The 20,915-nt window shown below is 38.7% G+C and overlaps 1 pseudogene; it reads left to right on the top strand.

Annotated features, from left to right (window-relative positions):
* The first annotated feature begins 3,871 nt into the window (after positions 1–3,871).
* LOC131397961 (zinc finger protein 420-like) lies at positions 3,872–5,362 on the top strand (annotated as a pseudogene).
* Positions 5,363–20,915: the final 15,553 nt, after the last annotated feature.

The following is a 20,915-nucleotide window of genomic DNA, read 5'->3' on the forward strand; positions in this document are numbered from 1 at the left end:
CCACAGTATTCATTTTGTTCTTTATGCGATTTCTTTTTCTCTTGTTTATGCTTCTTATCTTTGAGTAATTTCAAATGTGTGGGTTTTTAAATTTTTTTTAATCTCTTAATGTATAGCTGAAATAATTTTTTTTGTTTGTTTGTTTGTTTTTTGAGGAAGATTCTCCCTGAGCTAACATCTGTCACCATTCTTCCTCTTTTTGCTTGGGGAAGATTCTCCCTGAGCTAACATCTGTGCCAATCCTCCTCTGTTTGGTATGTGGGTTATCACCACAGCATGGGTGATGAGTGGTGTAGGTCCACGTCCAGGATCTGAACCTGTGAACCCGGGCCACCAAAGCAGAGTGTGCCAAACTTAACCACTGTGCCATGGGGCCAGCCTCATAAAATAGCTTATGTCTTTGTTTGATAATTTCACCACCTGGGTTGCCTCAGGTTTAGCATCTATGGTTTGTCTTTTTCTTTGAGAGGGGATCACATTTTTTTGTTCTATTTATGTTGAATAATTTGGAATTGTATTGTGGACATTGTGAGTGCTATCTTGTGTTTATTCTGAGTTTTGTTCATTTCTCTGGAGGATAGCGATAGGTTTACATATTGATATTTTAACAAGGAATCAAAGCAATAACATTTAGACTGTATGTTCTGCTGTTTGTGGGCAGTGGTTTAATTCTCAGTTTGCTTCTCTGAGGCTTTGCTACACTGGTTTGTGTCTTTCTCACGCATGTGTAATTCAGGTTTAGACTAAGATTTGTATTCATTCGTACCCCAAATTAGGAATCTTCTTTGGATGTTTCCTTTCTAGGGTTCCCCCTTCATGTTCCAGTTTGGTAGTATTCCTTGCCATGATTCTTGTAGCAAGAAATATGTTGGGGCTTTTGTAGCCCATTTTTGTGCCAGTATAACTGGGGCCCACCCCTGTGGCAAGGCTATGAGTGATAGGGAAATTAGCAAAAAACTCAGCCTAGTATAGGTCACTTTTTAAGGTTTTCACTGCCATCTCCAATCCTCCGCCTTTGTTTATTCTTATTTACTGACCTCAGGTGTTTGATTATTTTGTCAAGCATTTTTAGTTGATATCAGTCAGCGGGAGATGGACTATAAGAGGTTTACACCACAATGGTGGAACTAGAACTTCTTCAACTAAGGAGTATTTAATGGTGAAAATGATATTTTCATTTATTTTCTCTTGTATCATTGTAGACTCATTGGTTTTTATTATATTGTTTATATCTATCACAATCATTTTTATGCTACTGTTTTTACAGTTTTTCCCAGTTACACCTCTGTAAATCTGTGACATCTTCATTTCTTTATGGCGAAAGATTTCTAGGCTCATTTTCTTGCCCCTTTCCCGAATTCTTTTTTGTTTTGTTTTGTTTTGTTTTATGAGGAAGATTGGCCCTGAGCTAACATCTGCCAATTCTCCTCTTTTTGATGAGGAAGACTGGCCCTGGGCTAACGTCCATGCCCATCTTCCTCCACTTTATATGGGACGCCGCCACAGCATGGCTTGACAAGCGGTGCGTTGGTGCGCACCTGGGATCCAAACCAGCAAACCCCGGGCCACCACAGCGGAGCACGTGCACCCAACCACTTGCGCCACCGGGCTGGCCCCCCGAATTGTTTTTTTATTCAACTATCTTGGATCCATATGGTGGACATTGATATTTAGAAATTATAATTTAGGAGTTAAAGAGTGGTCATTATAGCTATCTTTTCTGGCAACTTTTCCTGTCTCTTCTGTGGCAATTGGTCTGTTTAGGCTTTCTTGGTGATTTTTTTTTTTTTTGATGAATTTTGTTGAATTTTTCTTGAGAATTTTCCATTCCATTTATACTTTGAAAAGTATTAATGATGTTTTCAGAAATATTCATAATTATCAATAAAATTCATTTTAATTTTGCATTTACCCCTTAATCATTTATTTTTTATTTTTACTCTTGTTTGTTTTAGCTAGTGTTTTACTTCTTTTTTTTTTTGTGAGGAAGATCGGCCCTGTGCTAACATCAGCCAATCCTCCTCTTTTTGCTGAAGAAGACCAGCCCTGGGCTAACATCCATGCCCACCTTCCTCCACGTTATATGGGATGCCGCCACAGCATGGCCTGACAAGCAGTGCATCGGCGTGCACCCAGGATCCGAACCGGCGAACCCTGGGCGCCACTGCAGAGCGCACGCAGTTAACCGCTTGTGCCACCAGGCCGGCCCCAGTGTTTTACTTCTTGATTTTTAAAGCACTAGTTCTTTATTTATTAACACTACTCTTTTCTAACTCATTAAATTTTCTTTTATCTTAATTTTTTTCTGCTTTCCTTTATTTTCCAAGTTTTGGAATTGGTTCCTTAATTCATTTATTTCTTCCATTTTTATTGAAATAAGTGTTTAAATCTTTGAATTCTCTGAATGCTGAAATTGCCCAAGATTCTGATATGTACTTATTTTCTCTATTGTGATTTACTAGAGTTCTTCCATTTCAATTTTTTATTTCCTTGTTTACGCAGCATTTATTCTGGAGAGGACATATCCATTTTCACATGGAACATGTTTTGGTTTTCTGATATGGTTATTAATTTCTGTTGTTACTTGTTTTTGGAGAGAGAGTGTTTGTATTACCTCAGAGTTTTGACACATAGATACTCTACTCATAAGATATTTCTTGTCCACAAATCTCGACCTACTCATTCAGCACTTTGAAATTTCATCAAGATATTCTTTCATATTGGTTATTACCTTATAGGCTGCATCTGTCAATTCTTTTTCACATACTTCCTGGCATTCTTTCTCCAGCTGTTTTACTGTATAGTTCAGTTTTCCTTCTTTTCTTTGAAATCCCCAGATGCTCAGAGTTTTATGACTTTTTGTAGGGTGTATACCTAGTACATGCCTGAAAATTCATTGACAGACTTGTAGGAATTACCAGAATGGTCAACTGTGGTTAAAAGGGAAAGTGAGTGGGGGCCACCCTGGTGGTAAAGCAGTTAAGTTTGCGCGCTCCACTTCAGCTGCCCAGGGTTCTCAGGTTTGGATCCCAGGTGTGGACCTACGCACTGCTTATCAAAGCCATGCAGTGGCAGCATCTCATGTAAAGTGGAGGAAGGTGGGCACAGATGTTAGCCCAGGGCTGATCTTACTCAGCAAAAAGGAGGATTGGTAACAGATGTTAGCTCAGGGCTGATATTCCTCAAAAACAAAAAGAGAGAGAAAGTGAGGGGGCGGCCTGGTGGCATAGTGATTAAGTTCACGTGCTTTGCCTCAGCAGCCCGGAGTTCACAGCTTTGGATCCCAGGCGTGGACCTACACATTGTTTATCAAGCCGTGCTGTGGCAGGCATCCCACATATAAAGTAGAGGAAGATGGACACGGATATTAGCCCAGGGCCAATCTTCCTCAACAAAAAGGAGGATTGGCGACAGATGTTAGGTCAGGGCTAATCTTCCTCACCAAAAGAAAAGGGGAGTGGGGTGAGTGAGAGAGAACCTGAGAGAAGATATGAAGGAGTAAAACAGATGGAACATCTGTAGAATGGGTAACTAATAAGGAGGAGCTCAATGAAGATAAGTAAATAAGAACTCATTATTTTATTTGATATGGGAACCAAGAAATGCACACATGGCCGTGCATTGGAGGGAATGAACCACAATCACAGTATCTGTATTTTTAAGGGGAAGTATAATTGGAGAAAGATCAGCTATAAATAGTTGCTTTTAATATATTTATATTTTATATGGAAACTGATACAGAAAAGAGTACATTAAATCGTTTTAGTAAAGTGTGATAAATGAGTTGCGGAGACACTGTCAGTAACTGTTGCAAACTGTATAGCTGATTTTAGAGTTCTCTAAAGTATTCATCTCTAACGGGTGATATTTTTTATTTTTAAAAAAACTGACTATAAAACATTCAATTTTTTTTTTTGTCCAGGAAAACAAAATATTTTTCTCATTTCTTTTAGATTTGGAGTCAAGATATGAAATAATCAGCTATGAAAAAGTACACATTTATAAAAAATGTTCATCTCTTACTCTACCTCAGAAAACTCAGAGAGAAACCCTCTGAATGTGACAAAATGTGGGAAGGCCTTTAGTCAACATACGGACCTTACAGTACATCAGAGAATTCATACTGGAGAGAAACCCTATGAACGTAGGCAATGTGGAAAGGCCTTTAATCGTGCATCCAACCTTCTGCAACATCAGAGAATTCATACTGGTGAAAAACCCTATAAATGTGAGGAATGTGGAATGACCTTTAGTCGTAGAATAGATCTTATAGTTCATCAGAGAATTCATACTGGTGAGAAATCCTATGAATGTAAGGAATGTGGGAAGGCCTTTAGTCAAGCCTCTCACCTTGTGCAACATGACAGAATTCGTACTGGTGAAAAACCCTATGGATGCCATGAATGTGGGATGACCTTTAGTCGTGTTATAGAGCTTAGAGAACATTGTAGAATTCATACTGGGGAGAAACCATACAAATGTAAGGAATGTGGGAAGGCCTTTAGTTGTGCCTCAAATCTTGTTCAGCATGAGAGAATTCATACTGGGGAGAAACCCTATGAATGTAAGGAATGTGGGATGACTTTTAGTTGTGGCTATCAACTCATTCCACATCAGAGAATGCATATTGGCATGAAACCCTATAAATGTAAAGAATGTGGAAAGGCCTTTAGTCATGCTTCAGCACTTATTCAACATGAAAGAATTCATACTGGTAGAAACCCTATAAATGTAAAGAATGTGGGAAGGCCTTTATTCATGGTGGAAGCCTAAGAATGCATCACAGAATTCATACTGGTGAGAAGCCCTATGAATGTAAAGAATATGGGAAGGCCTTTTGTCTTACCTCAAACCTTGTTAGGCACGAGAGAATTCATACTGGTGAGAAACCATAAGAATGTAAGGAATGTTGGAAGGCCTTTAGTCATGTTGAAAGCCTTAGAATGCATCATAGAATTCACACTGGTGAGAAACCCCATGAATGTAACGAATGTGGGGAGGCTTTTATTAGTGGCCATCAACTAATTGTACATCATAGATTTCATACTGGTGAGAAACCCTATGAATGTAAGGAATGTGGGAAGGCCTTTAGTGTGTATGGACGACTTACTCGACATCAGAGTATTCACAACGGTGAGAAACCCTTTGAATGTAACAAATGCGGGAAGTCCTTTAGGCTTAGTTCAAGGCTTAAAGTACACAGAGAATTCGTACTGAAGAGAAGCGTTATGAATGTAAGGACTGTGGAAGGGCATGTGTTGCAGTAGACAATGTACAGTACATCACTGGATTTATAACACTGAGAAACAATTTGAGTGCAAAGAATGTGGGAACACTTTTAGATATAGTTGAGTTCTTATAAGGCATTAAATAATTTATACTGGTGAGAATCCCTCGCAATGTAAATGTTTTAACTAATATTAAACACCAAAACTAATGTTTTGGTTTTTTCATTTATGACCCAAATGTTCATATTCAGAGAATTTATGATGTATTTTTATGTAACACAGGAAAACCTTTACTGGCATTTCTCTATTTATAGATTATAAGAATATTCATAATGGAAAATTCAGAGAATGTGGAAATGCTCTTGTTTTTTATGCTTTATTTGTAAAAGCCCTCCAGCCCTAGTCAATTATTGTTAAACTTGAGAAAACTCATACCCCAGAAAACCCCTGTTGACCTAACAAATGTGGAAAACCATCATGATTGCCATTTGATTCTTTACAGTCTGTCGACATTGGGTAAGATATTTATCCCTATGGGAGTCATTTGTAAATGATGATAATAGTACCAACTAATTATAGTGCTGTTATTGGAATATAGAAAACTTGGAAACCTATCTAGAACATAGTCTTTTTTCAGTAAGTATTAGATACTATTTTTAGTATTGTCATTATTTCTATTACTGTTAATGAGTTATTATGAGATCAAGTCTATATCAATGTAATGAATTTAGATAAACTTCATGTAATTACTTATGGCTTTGTTAAGTTTTAAATAATTCTTTCTGGACAAAAACTAGTAGGATATGAAAAACGAGAGGATTTAAAACATGAGTTTCATTGGAGCACTGCCACATCCATTCGTTTACGTACTGTCTGTGGCTTGCTTTTGTACGTCTCTGGCAGAGCTTATAGTTGCAGTAGTTGCAAAGGAGGCTGTATGGCGCACAGAACCTAAAATATTTACAATCTGATTCTTCCCCCAAAAAATTGTGAATTCCTGCTTTAGAACATTTTTTCACGACTTTGGATTTTTGGAGAGTTAAGTAGTTTCCTTATGGGTCATTTATCTTGTTTTTCTATCCCTAATAGTTCCAGCAAATTTGAAGTTAAACAAAGAGGTTTCATTGCATTGATGTTGTATACATTAAAAAGCATATAATGTTGAGTTTTGCCACTATTAATGATGCTAGATGTTATCACTTTTTTATAGCGGTGACTGCTAGATCTCTCCATTGTAGAGATCCATTTTACAGTTATTATCTGCATGGTAGTATTGTATCACGTCCTTTTGCAAATTGATAATCTCTTGTATAAGTCCTGATTTAAATAGAAAATTAAAATTAAAATTAGAGCCTATTTGGAAAAGAGTGATAATAAAATGCCTGTATACCAGAACTTCGGGATGTTGCCAGTCCTCTGCTTGTTGGAAATTTAATACTCTTCCATGCATGCACAAAACCAAAAATGAAGACTAGAACTTTATTTCCATTCACTCCTTTATCCCCAGAGCCTATTCAATGCCTGTCACTTAGTAGGCATTGAGAAAATAATGAATAAGAATTTTACCTACAAAGCTAGAAAAACAACAACATAAATTCTAAGCCAATATAAGGAATTAATACAACTAAAATTATTAGAGTTTATTGATTAGTAACTGAAATAGTACTCTTGAAAAGTTTTGTTTCTTGGGGGCTGGGCCGGTGGCACAGCGGTTAAGTGCATGCACCCTGCTGCCGTGGCCCAAGGTTGGCAGGTTCAGATCCCAGGTGCACACCAACACACCGTTTGTCAAGCCATGCTGTGGCGGCATCCCATATAAAATAGAGGAAGATGGGCACAGATGTTAGCCCAGGGCCAATCTTCCTCAAGAAAAAAGAGGAGGATTGGCATCAGATGTTAGCTCAGAGCTAGTCCTCCTCACACACAAAAAACAGTTTTGTTTCTTTCTGTGAAAAGCAACGAATACATCTAGAGCTAGAGTTTAGTGGTTTAGAAACATGGGGCCAGCCCGGTGGCGCAAGCGGTTAAGTGCGCGCGCTCCACTGCAGTGGCCCGAGGTTCGCCACTTCAGATCCCAGGCGCGCACCGACGCACCGCTTGTTAAGCCATGCTGTGGCGGCGTCCCATATAAAGTAGAGAAAGATGGGCGCGGTTGTTAGCCCAGGGCCAGTCTTCCTCAGCAAAAAAGAGGAGGATTGGCATTGGATGTTATCTCAGGGCTGGTCTTCCTCACAAAAAAAAGAAAAAGAAACAGTAATCTTGAAACTATACATATATATTTTTTTGCTGAGGAAGATTAGGCCTGAGCTAACATCTGTGCCAGTCTTCCTCTACTTTATACGTGGGTTGCTGCCTCAGCATGGCTGACGAGTGGTGTAGGTCCATGCCCAGGATCCAAACCCACGAACCTGGGCCACCAGAGCAGAGCACGCTGAACTTTTAAACACTATGCCATGGGGCCAGCCCCTGAAACAATATTTTTTAACTTTTAAATTTCTTTATTAAAAGTATATTAACATCAAATAGACATTGGTAAATCTGGTCAAGAAAAACATAAGAATCATTATATTATAGCACTGTTAATAAAAGGGATTTAAATATGGAGGAAAAAATTTAAATTATAATATAATGCTTCAGTATATTTAGAAATCTAGGGAGAATGAATTATCTTCCTAGAAAAAATGTGATTTATCAAAATTAACCTAAGGTGATATTGGAAATTTTAATAAAATCAAAGGAAAAGGACTTCTCTCTCTTAAAAGCAGCACTATGGCACATACGCAGGTAAGACTTAGATAAGGAAATTATTTCTAACAAAGTTTTTCCATCTCATTGCTACATGGATTACATAATTATAATAAATCTCTATAAGAATAGCTCCCAAAAATCAAAACTTATATGAGTTTCCCTTATGAAATTAAGCACAAGAAATCTAAATACATTATTCGTCAAATGAAACTAAGGATTTACCAAAAGAACTATGAAACTAAAAGGCATTTATGTAGAATAACCAAGACATTAACTATTCTGGTTTAATTATAAATCTTGATGAGTGACAAAACGATTGATCCAACTCTGGTTTTTTCAAGATTTGAGGTCGGCAAACAATGGCCTGTGGGCCACCCACCTGTTTTTGTAAATAAAGTGTTATTGGAGCACAGCTATACTCGTTAATTTGCATGTTATCTAAGGCTACTTTCTTGATTCAACAGCAAAGCTGAGTAGTTTTAACAGACGTTGTATGCTCCATAACCCTAAAATATTTACTATTTGCCTTTAAGAAGAAGTTTGCTGACCTGTGATCTAGATTTATTAGTTTTTCTAATCTTTATTTAACTTTAGGAATGAGTTGAATTATAAATTTCTTCAATACTAAAAGGAACGTTATTTTTTTCTTGCATTTTAACATTATCTAAATCAGAATGCTATTTACAATTGATAGCTACTTTCAATCACGTCCAGCCAGAAAACCATCATAAATTAGTCATTTGAAATACCTTCCACTGTATTTTCTGGCAATGTCAAGAAAGTGCCAGCATCAAAGCATACTAGTTTTGATGAAATACTGTGGTTTTGCATAATTAGTATTCAACCCTATAAAAGAATTAATACCTTTCAAATAAGAATGATTGTGGACCGGCCGGCCCCATGGCTTAGCGGTTAAGTGTGCGCGCTCCGCTACTGGCATCCCGGGTTCAGATCCTGGGCGCTCACCGACGCACCACTTCTCTGGCCATGCTAAGGCTGCATCCCACATACAGCAACTAGAAGGATGTGCAACTATGATATAGAACTATCTACTGGGGCTTTGGGGGTAAAAAAAAAAAAAAAGGAGAAGGATTGGCAATAGATGTTAGCTCAGAGCCGGTCTTCCTCGGCAAAAAAAAAAAGAGGAGGATTAGCATGGATGTTAGCTCAGGGCTGATCTTCCTCACTAAAAAAAAAAAAAGAATGATTGTGGACATTCTCAAATTACACATTGTCAACCAACCGCCTAGATGCCACTGTGATTTTCCCTTAATAATTGACATTTCTATGTCCATTTGCTGCAGATGGAGAATCCAGTATCCTATTTAATCATTCACCGTCTGATAGCTAAAACCATTGTCCCAAGCCAGCCCCGATGGCCTAGTGGTTAAAAGTTTAGTGCTCTCTGCTTTAGCAGCCTGCATTCGGTTCCCGGTGGCAGAACCACACCACTTTGTCAGTAGCCATGCTGTGGCAGCGGCTCACATAGAAGAACTAGAAAGACTTATAGCTACAATATACAACTATGTACTGGGGCGTTGGGGAGGAAAAAAAAAAGGAGGAAGATTGGCGACGGATGTTAGCTCAGGGCGAATCTTTCCCGGGGAGGGGGGAACCATTGTCCCATACAAGTTAAAGTTTTGGAATTAAATATAACACAAAACAGAATAATTTGTGTTCTGTAATAGTACATCATTGCAATAGGTCAGCTTGGTACTTCTCCAGCTTACTGTATGCACATGTTGATGCAAAGACCTACGTTTACCCAAAATACTTGATATTATGCCCCCAGGAACACCATTAGTACTTGATAATATTTTAAAACACATTTTTGTGCTTAAACAAATTTACGAAGTGCTGAAAACTTAATGCCTCCCTTTGAACAATGGAACGCTTGTATCAGCCAAACAAATGGAGACCTGTGATAAAGAATATTTTATAATGTTATCATGGAACCCGCATTCCTAATACCTATTAACATCTCTGGGAAATGTTCCCAATTCCAAAGGGAATGACTCTGAGGTTGGAATTATCAGTCATTATTTCGTGTAGTTAATGGTGATTTGACGGCAGACAGCTCACATCATGACCTGCAATTAGCTTCCTTTTTCTGAACTGTTATTTTTCTACAAAATGAAGTATCTTTTAGCTCAAGCTTTATATACATACACCTCAATGAATTTGTCTTGCCCTTTGATCATTATACAGTTGTTGACTGTTTTTCACTATTACAAAAACAGTGGCTAGCTTTATTCTTGTACATGTGAGCAACATCTCTAATTGCTGAGGCATAGGATGTATATATTTTCAGCATTGGTACATATTGCTAACTTGTTTATTTTTGTAAAGTCTGACAACTCAGTCAGACTTTGTGTCCTATATTTCTCCTTCTACTCTGTGGTTTAGTTTTTATTTTTCTAATTACTAGTGAGTTGAGTATTTTTCACATATTTTTATCAGCCAATCATGTTGTTTATGATGATTTTCCTAGTTCTGTTTTTTGCCCATTTATTCATTTTTTTCCTACTGATTTATAGGTGCTTTAAAAAATATTCAGTATCCAAATCCTTTGCTTGTTTTATATGATGTCCTTATTTCTTCCAGATTTATGCTGATTTGTGCTGTTTTTTTACTGTGTTCAATGCCCCTCATATGAATATTTTAAATTTCAATAGTAGGGTAAGTTTTCAGTCTTACCAAATATTCTTGTTATTCCTATTCACAATTTTGTTAAGACTATTTCGTTTTCTAAATAATCAGTCAAATTATTGGCAAGTCAAAATGAAAATTTCCTTTTTTAATGTATGGATCAGTTCTTTTATTGAAGTAGCTTTGGCTGTATTGTATGTTGGTAGTGATACCAGGCTTTCAGTCTTTTCCTCCAATTTCATGGAAATTATACAACATTTCACAGTTCATCAGTGGTTTGCTTTTGGTTATGGGTAAATAATCTTTGTATCTAAGTAGTTTCCTACATTATAAATGTCTTATTTTTTCCGAATACCATTTTATTATTTGTAACTTTAGTCATATACTGTTCTCCTTTAATGTATTGATATTATTAATACTGATAGATTTCTTGGTTTTTAACCATCCCTGGAATAAATCCTGGTCAACTCTGGTATATTATTCTTTAAAGCTGCTGGATTCCATTTGTTAATATTTGATTTAGAATGTTTGCATTTGTATTTGTATGTGAGATCGTATCATATTTCTCATGTTTGATATTGCAATTATCAGTTTTTTAAAAGATTAAAAAGACAAGATAGAACTTGTCTTTGAAAACTTAAGGAGCTTTTTCTATCTGTTGATTTGATTTGTTTTTAATGTTAGATCTTCACTCCTCTTAAAAGAAGCATCTTTTTACATGAGCCCCTCAGTAAAAGTCAGGTATCATGTGTTTTTGGCAATACTAGTTGGGACACCAGGGCTCCTCTGGAAGGGCATAAATGCAGTTTGGCTCCTTAAAAAGGTTTGGATGCTTCTCAGCAACCACATTGGTACTAATTGATTCTTTCTTGTCTGAATTTTTATAAATAGTTAATATTTAGAAATTTTCACTAATTAGAAATACTAGAAGTAATACTTTAGAGATACTGACTAATTAGAAAATCTCACTGATTTAGGAATATTTAGTATTTAGAAATATCCATTGATATTTGCCTTTGATATTTGATATTTTAAAGCCAATTTCTATTTTAATCTATCAATTAGTATTTTATTAAACATTAAGTGACCAGCATTTCTCTACATACTTGCTGTTTAGACAGCCAATAAACCAAATCTTAAAGATTTAACAAATTAAATGTCTTTTTTTAGTGATCAATTGCAAATGTAAGCTCTTTGAACATCTGTTGAAACTCAGAAACTTAATGTTTAAAATCACCTAAAATCTGTAAATGTAGAGACAACACTCAAAAGATTAAAATGTTTATAAAACTGATCAGTGAACTTATAATAATTTGTTTTTCAAATGCGTTGCTATAGGTTCACTTCTTTCTTCTCTATTCTTATGCTGTTTTTTATTTCTGTTCTAATTCCTTCCCAGTTTTTCTTCTTTGGTCTTTTTTCTCCAGGGGACGAGTTTTATAGTGTATAATTTCAATCTTCTCACCCATCAGACAGGGTGGCAGAAGCTGAGTGATCGGGCATTTGTTTCTGGGTCAGATCACTGGGGCTGGTCGGAGTCAATGTGATCCTGAACTGCTTTAGGTTTTTGTTTTTGTTTTTTCTTTAATAACATCTGAAAAATTGTGGTAAAATACACATAATATAAAATTTACCATCTTAACTTTTTAAATGTACAATTCAGTAGTATTAAGTACATCCATATTATTGTGCAACCATCACCACCATCCATCTCTTTTCATCTTGCAAAACTGAAACTCTACACCCATTAAACAGTAACTCCCCATTCCTCTTCCCTCCAGCCCCTGAAAACCACCATCCTACCCATGTCTCTATGATTTCGACTCTTCGAGGTGCTTCATGTAAATACAGTCATACTCTGTCTTTTTGTGACTGGCTTATTTCTAGCACCCCTGCTCTGTTGGTTACTATTTGCATGGAATATCTTTTCCCATCCTTTCACTTTCGACCTATCTTTGTCTCTAGGCCTGTAGTGAGCCTCTTATTGACAGCATATAGTTTAATAATTTTTTTATCCATTCTGCCAATCTCTGACTTTTGACTGTAGAGTTTAATCCATTTACATTTAAAGTAATTACTGATAAGGAGGGACTTCTGTCATTATGCTATTTATTTTCTATATGCCTTAAGCTTTTTTCCCCCTCATTTCCTGCATTATTGTCTTTTGTGTTTAGTTGATGTTTTGCAATGCAATATTTTCATTCCCTTCTCATTTCCTTTTGTGTGTGCTCTATAGCTATTTGTGGTTACCATGGGATTACATTCAACATCCTAACATAACACTCCAATTTGAATTTTTTTGTGTGTGAGGAAGATCAGCCCTGTGCTAACATCTGCCAATCCTCCTTTTTTTTTTTTTTTTTTGCTGAGGAAGACTGGCCCTGGGCTAACATCTGTGCCCGTCTTCCTCCACTTTATATGGGATACCGCCACAGCATGGCTTGCCAAGCGGTGCATTGGTGCATGCCCGGGATCCAAACTGGCGAACCCCAGGCCACCGCAGCGGAACACAGCATTTAACTGCTTGCGCCACCGGGCCGGCCCCTCCAATTTGAATTTATACCAGCTTAACCTTTGGGGTTTTTTTAATAATAAATATTGACAGGGCCGGCCCTGTGGCTTAGCGGTTGAGTGCGCGCACTCTGCTGCTGGCGGCCCGGGTTCGGATCCCAGGCGCGCACCGACGCACCGCTTCTCCAGCCATGCTGGGGCCGCATCCCACATACAGCAGCTGGAGGGATGTGCATCTATGACATGCAACTATCTACTGGGGCTTTGGGGGAAAAAATTAAATTAAATTAAAAAATATATATATATTGACAAATTAAGTTGTAGGATATTTAAGTCAAAATCTGTTCTTATGAATTAAAATTTTATATGTGATGTTTTTCCCACCATTATGGTATGTGAAAGAAGTCTGTTTGCTTTTTAGTTCTTTTAAAAATAATTGATAGAGGTGACGTCAGCATCATGGCGGAGTGAGCTTTCCCGTGAATTCTTCCCCCACAAGATACAACAAAAGCAACAGCCACAGACCAACAACGGAATCCCAGACAGTGAAAACCTAGAGCGGAGGGATCCACACTGCTGCACATCTGAGAGCGGAACGTGCTGGGCCCCCGGAGGAAGTGGGGAGAGGTAAGGAGAACTCCGCTCCCTCTCCATCAGATCAGCGATCCCGGTCCGTGCGGCTCCCAGAGAGGGGGGAGGGGCGGCCCTCGGCGGGAAACTGTAGCTCTTCGGGCTCTCTCAGCCAGTGGGAAACTCCCGCACAGAGGGCTCAGAGGAGCCACAGGGCTACCATCAACATCTGAGCAACCCAGAGAGCGGATAAAGAGGGGAAAACGAGAAGCCTCCCACGTCAGGGACCCAGAGGGCAAAAGAGAGAGCTCCCCCCTCCCCGCAACCCGGAGTCTGCAGCTCCACCAGACCTAGCGATCCGAGGCAGACCTGAACAAACTGGACTGGACCCGTGGATCGCAGTGGAGAAAAAACAAAACAAAACAAAAGAAAACTGCGGATCGCAGCAGAAAAACTGGGGCAGAGCGCAGGGGGCTTAGACTACACAGCCCTTTACCACCAGACAGTGGCGGCAGGTGGAAATTGCAACCAGAGACTTCCAGGATGAGGAAAATCAAAACCAACACAGGAACCACAATGCAAAAATATATGAAATCATAAACATCAATAAAAAAAATTGATAGATATTTCAACTCCTGGGAGATGACTGATTTAGTCTGTTGTTAGATTTTCTCTAGACATTGGCAATTTTTTTTCTTTTGGGGATGCTATTGAATCTTCCATCTGTTTGGTTTTTGTTTATGACATGCCTAGTGCTGATGACATGTTGGACCCCCTTCTGTGTGGTTATTTTGAGTGGCCATCAGTGCTGATCCATTTTTCCTTTACTTTGTGCAGACCTTATTTGTTTCATGGATTTCCTATTTTCCTTATTTCTCTCTTTACACGATTAACAAAATTAGATATTGCTATCTGTACCTTCTACACAGACATATAATTGATGAGAGAAAAAAATACTTATTTGTGTTAACACTCTCTAGCTTACTGATGTCAGTAGTACAATACACGTATCTTATTATATCTATCCATATTTATATCATCACTATTTTCATACATTTTGTATTAATAGTTCTCTAACCATCTGTTATTTTAATGTTATTATTTTATGCCTAATTATAAAAATGATATTGTCATTGTAATCTTCTGCTTAAATAGAACAACTTCACCCATAGCAGTCCCATTACATTGACTCCTTTCTCTTGAGCACTGTCCCTGACTTCCTTGGAAGCATTACGTTTTTCCAAAAATAGGATATTTAGACCTATCCTTTTTGTTTGTTTGCTTTTAATTTTGCCATGAGACAGAGAATTAATTAGCCTTCCTCCTTGTAGTAAAGAACAACATTAGAAACCAAAGTTTGGGTGTTGTCTGATGGGATGTAAAATTGGGGAGGGAAAAGGGAGAAGATGCCTAGATTATTGTCAACACCGAGGAAGTGAACCTCTTTGTCCTCAATTGCAGGATCTCAGTTCAGTTCAGTAACTCTTTGTACCAGTAATGGTCTCCAGGAAATCACTGAATTCCACTGTGCTTAGTTGCAGTTAGTCAAATTTAAACTATATCTTTGGCTTCCTGAGTGGGCATTCTTATTTGTAACCTGTGCAAAATTCATTATGCCCCTCTTTTGTGGTAGTAGATCCTCCACTTGTTAGTTGGGGTTATGCCCAGTCAGACTAAGGACTGCATTTATTGCTGCTAGCTGTGGCCATAGGACAAATTATAATCAATGGGCTGTCGTCGGAATTTTGTAGCAGTTTCTGGGTGCCTTTCTTAAAGGTGTCTTGCTTGGGTCCTTTGCTCTGTTTCTTCTTCCCTTTCTCCAAGCTATTGCCTGCTTTATATATGTAATATCCCCGAGGACTTCCTATATTTGCCATATTTGTATGGTTTCTCCAGACTTGTATGTGATAGGGAAATACACTGCTATCTGGTTGGAGCCACTAGTTACTCTGTGGAACAAGGCTATGTCGGAAGACTCGTGAAAGAATAAAATGTTCCTAATTGTATTAGTCTGCTTGAGCTACCATAACAAAATGCCATAGACTGGGTGGCTTAAAACAACAGAAATTTATTTTCTCACAGTCTGGAGGCTAGAAATCCATGATCAGGATGCCAGCCAATTCAGTTTCTGGTGAGAACTTTCCTCGGGTTGCAGATGGCCACGCCACCTTCTTGCTGTGTCCTCACAAGGCAGAGAGAGCAAGCTCTCTGGTGTCTCTTCTTATAAGAGCACTAATACCATTATGAGGGCTCCACCCTCATGACCTCATCTAACCCTGATTACCTCTCACAGGCCCCATCTCCAAATACCAGCACATTGGGGGTAAGGGGTTTAACATATGAATTTGAGGATGGGTGGCACAAACATTCTGTCCATAACACTAATCCTTGAAAAATGTAAGTATAGCCTATTTGGAAAAGTAAAATCGCTAATTCACCTGACATGTGGCTTTTAAAATCATCATAGATGGGCCGGCCCCGTGGCTTAGCGGTTAAGTGTGCACGCTCCGCTGCTGGCGACCCCGGTTCGCATCCCAGGCGCACACCAACGCACCACTTCTCTGGCCATATTGGGGCCGCGTCCCACATGCAGCAACTAGAAGGATGTGCAGATATGACATACAACTATCTACTGGGGCTTTGGGGGGAAAAAAATAAATAAATAAAATCTTTAAAATCATCATAGCTAATCATTTCTAATGTTCCTGTCTTGTGAGGAAAGAAATAGGGCAGAGCTTTGAGGCAGGCAGATATGAGGTGCAGAAGTCCAAGAGAGCATAAATATGTTCATCAAAAGTGATATACTAGAATGCCCATCAATAGTAGAATGGGTAAATTCTGGTATATTTACAAAATAGAATAATATACAGCAATGAGAATGAATCATCTAAAACTACAGTCAGCAATATGTTTGAATCCCCCAAGCAATACTGAACAAAAGAAACCAGACACAAAAGACTATGTCATATATCATTCCAATAAGAAATTCTGATAGTGCAGATTAGGAAACTAATTTATGCTCTAAGAAATTAGGATAGTGGCTTCCTTCAAAGGTGGTGACTGGAGGAGATCGTGAAATGGGACTTGGAGGGTGCTACTCCATCTGGGAGCTGGTTATAAAGGATTGTTTAGCTTAGGGAAACTCATTGCTCTGTTCCCTTGTATATGCATGTTGGGAGAGACAGTCTGCCGTGGGCCCTTAGCACTTCTGTACATTACTGCTGAGTGTTAGATGCTGAATTGTGTTCCCCTGCCAAAAAAAAAAAATTCATGTTGAAGCCCTAACTCCCAGTACCTCAGAATGTGACTATATTTCGAGTTAGGGCCTTTAAGGAGGTGATTAAGTTAAAATAAGGCCCTTAGGGTGGGTCCTAATCCAATCTGACTGGTGTCCTTATAATAAGAGAAAATTTGGACGTACAGAGACACAACCATGTGAATACACAGCAAGAAGGCGGCCATCTGCAAGCCAGGGAGAGAGGCTTCAGAAGAAACCAAACATGCTGATACCTTGATCTTGGACTTCTAGTCTCCAGTACTATAAGAAAATAAATTTTTGTTGTTTAAGCCACGCAGTCTGTGGTATTTTATTATGGCAGTGCTAGCAAACTAATACCCTGGGTATAGCAGAAACACAAGTCCCTGACTACTCTTTACCCAGGACATTTCTCAAGGTTGTGCTTGCAGCAAGCAAATTTGAGGGATGCGGAAATGTCTCACCCTCGACAAAGAGGAGGCTTGCTCATGGGCTGCTATAGGGTAGCAAGTTCCCCAGGCTCAGTGTTACACTCCTGTAACACAACCCACTGTGTGCAGGCGTCCATCTAGGCTCCCCTGCTTTGTGCTTGTGGGACTTGGGGCCGTGGAGAATTGACAGAAACATGAAGTTCAAGCTTCTTGGCATTCCATGAGTAAAGTCGTTTGTTCTTGACTGGAAATCTCATGTCTTCTGCCAGCTTCCATGAAACAATAATAGGTTTACTCACTAGCTTGCACATAGGGCAGGATCTCAGTCCCTTCAGAAACCTCGACAGTGCATACTGTAACAAGTATTTTTTTTTTTTTAAGATCCGTGAGAGAATAGTCTTAGTTTCTATCTCCCAAACTGACTTATTTGAAAAAGCTCCTCTACCATCAAACACATTGAGCAAGTATGGACCACAGCCACTCCTTCCGTTAGCACCAGGGGTTCCAGGCTCTTTCTAGAGTGGAGACAGAAATTGGCTTTCTCTCCTTCATGCATGTGCCATACCCACTCTCTCTCAAAGTTTTCACAGAGGAGGCTTACACCTTCCCTTATAACAGGGAAAGATTCTGGGGATCCAAGTCAGGATCAGGAATTTCTCAAACTTCCCTGAGCAGAGCTTAGTCTAACTGAACAAGAGACTAGATTTACTTTCTTTGTATTCCAAATATAATGATTTTTGCCCTTAGCTCTCTGTAGACAATGTTAATGGCACTCCCTCATGGGCCTGAAGGGAATAAATCCCTTGCATTTTGTACCAGCTTTGTTACCCATTTATTTCCCAACACTTCCAGGCATGCTTCCCCTGGTTCCAGTCAGTCAGTCTCATACTTGTAAACTTCAGTTTCCCTCCAATCCCCCGTTTTGTGCAGTGTGGGACCAAGGCCCCCTTTGCTCTGCTTTTGCTGATTTCCTTTCCCCTGTGTGTTTAGGAAAAAATCTAATAGATATGCCTTCAAGAAACTATCAGGAGACCCATAAAAAAGCCAATCACAACACAGTGTGACGAGATGGGGACTGAGATAGCACATGAAGGGAAGGTTGTCCGTATGAGTTGGTATTGAACCTAGTCTTAAAGAATATATATATTTCTCTTAGAAGCAAGCACTAGAGAAGCTGAAAGAATCTTTCTCTACAAAACACCTATATTAGTCGTGGAAGAGCCATCCTTTTAAATGCATAGCCGAGTTCACAAAAGTCCTGATGGAAAGACTAGGGAACAAAAACAAAAAAAGAAAGAGGTAGGAGCATATGCTGTGGTTAACCTGGGAGGCCTTCACATATTAGAAATTGTGGTGGACACACCCTAAAGTGACCCCTCATGAGTCACTCTCTTGTATAATCCTCTCCTCGTGAGTACAAGCAGAACTGGTGACTTGTTTCTAGCCAATGGAATATGGCAAATGTGATAGGATAGTCACTCCCATTATCACATTACTTTATAAAATACTCCATCTTAACAGACTGGTGTGATCAAGTCTGCTGCTGGCCTTCAAAAAGTAAGTTGCCATGTCGTAAGAGGACCTGGAAGAGGTCCACGTGGGAAGGAGCCTAGAGCAGCCTCTAGGAGCTGACAGCAGTCCCTAGGTGACAGCCAGCAAGAAAACAGGGCCCTCAATCCTATAAATGCAGGCAACCGAATTCTGTCAACCACAAGAGCTTGAAAGAGGACCCTGAACTCCAGAAAGGAACACAGCCCAGCTGGTACCCTGATGGGCAGCCTTGTGAGACCCTGAGCAGAGAAGCCTGTTAAGCCATGTACAGACTCCTGACCCATGAAAACTGTGACATATGAATGTATGTTTTTATAAACTGCTTGGTTTGTGGTAATTTGTTATGTGGCAATAACTAAAACAGGAATGAAAGAGTTTACATTTTAATGTCTGTAATGTGATAGGTTATGAGTCTTAGGAATGAGTGATTCAGAGAATTGGAATTAAGAGCTCTGCATCGGGGCCGGCCCCGTGGTGTAGCAGTTAAGTGCTCGCGCTCTGCTGCTGTTGGCCCGGGTTCGGATCCCCAGCGTGCAGTGATGCACCGCTTGTCAGGCCATGCTGTGGTGGTGTCCCATATAAAGTGGAGGAAGATGGGCACAGATGTTGGCCCAGGGCCAGTCTTCCTCAGCAAAAAGAGGAGGATTGGCATGGATGTTAGCTCAGGGCTGATCTTCCTCACAAAAAAAAAAGCTCTGCATAAAGCTAGATGCTAAGATGGAAAAAAAACTTCTTTCCCTAGTATTTATACCTTTATTTATAAATTATAAGTATTAGTATTTATACTAATTTATAGGTATATAGTTTTTATAAATTAAGAATCTTCCTTGGGTTTTAGGTATGAGTTTATTTTAGCTGCAAGATATAGAAATATCAAACCAGGAATCAACAAATAAAACTTCCCAACTGGCGCAAAACATAGGGTACAAGGCAGGGGGAAAAAATCACTTCTATTTAAGCTATTCCTCTGAGATTTTCAACAGGGAAAACCTCACTTATCTTGAGCTCAGTCCAAAATTAGAAAACATTCAAGAAAACAGTCCGCTATGAATAAATTTCAGTGGACGCAATAAACTGCAGAATTCACACTCTTCCTCCCATCAGAAAGTGTAAATACTGTTTGGAGATTATACTGCAACTATTGTTGAAACAATAACTGACAATTGATATAAAAACCATGGGGAAAGAAAATACTATTAAAAACACCAGACAGGTTTGAAAAAGACAAGATAGACCTTAAAGCAGTTAACTGGTTTGACACAGCTGAAAAGAAAATGAGTAACAATTAGATTAGAGGAAATTAAAGAGAAGGTAACTTGGATAGAGAAATTACGAGAGGCCAGGAGGCAATGTCATTGAATGAGAAGTGCCAACCTACATGAAATCAGATTTCTAGAAGGAAGCAAAAGAGTGAATGAGGGAGAGGAAATAAGCAAAATGTTAACATTTGAGAATTTTCCAGTATTGAAAAAAGATGAATCCTCGGCTGGAACAATGAAAATCAATTATTACCAAACATTTAAAGAAGGACTAATTGTAATCCTTCTCCAACTCTTCCAAAGAACAGAAGAGGAGGGAACACTTCCAAACTCATTTTACAAGGCCGTCATTACCCTGATACCAAAACCAGACAAGGCCACTATAAGAAAAGAAAATTACAGACCAATATCCCTGATGATCACAGATACAAAAATCCTCAAACAAAATATTAGCAAACGAATACAAAATACATTAAAAATATTATACTCCATGATCAAGGGGGATTTATTCCAGGGATGCAAGGATGATTCAACATCTGCAAATCAATCAATGTAATACACCATTTTAACAAAATGAAGAATAAATATATGATCATCTCAATAGATGCAGAAAAAACATTTGACAAAATTCAATATCCATTCATGATAAAAACTCAAGAAAGTGGGTGTAGAGGGAACATATCTCAACATAATAAAAGCCATATATAATGAG

The sequence above is a fragment of the Diceros bicornis genome, chromosome 34 (genome assembly GCF_020826845.1).
Source record: "Diceros bicornis minor isolate mBicDic1 chromosome 34, mDicBic1.mat.cur, whole genome shotgun sequence".
In the NCBI taxonomy this organism is placed as follows: domain Eukaryota; kingdom Metazoa; phylum Chordata; class Mammalia; order Perissodactyla; family Rhinocerotidae; genus Diceros; species Diceros bicornis.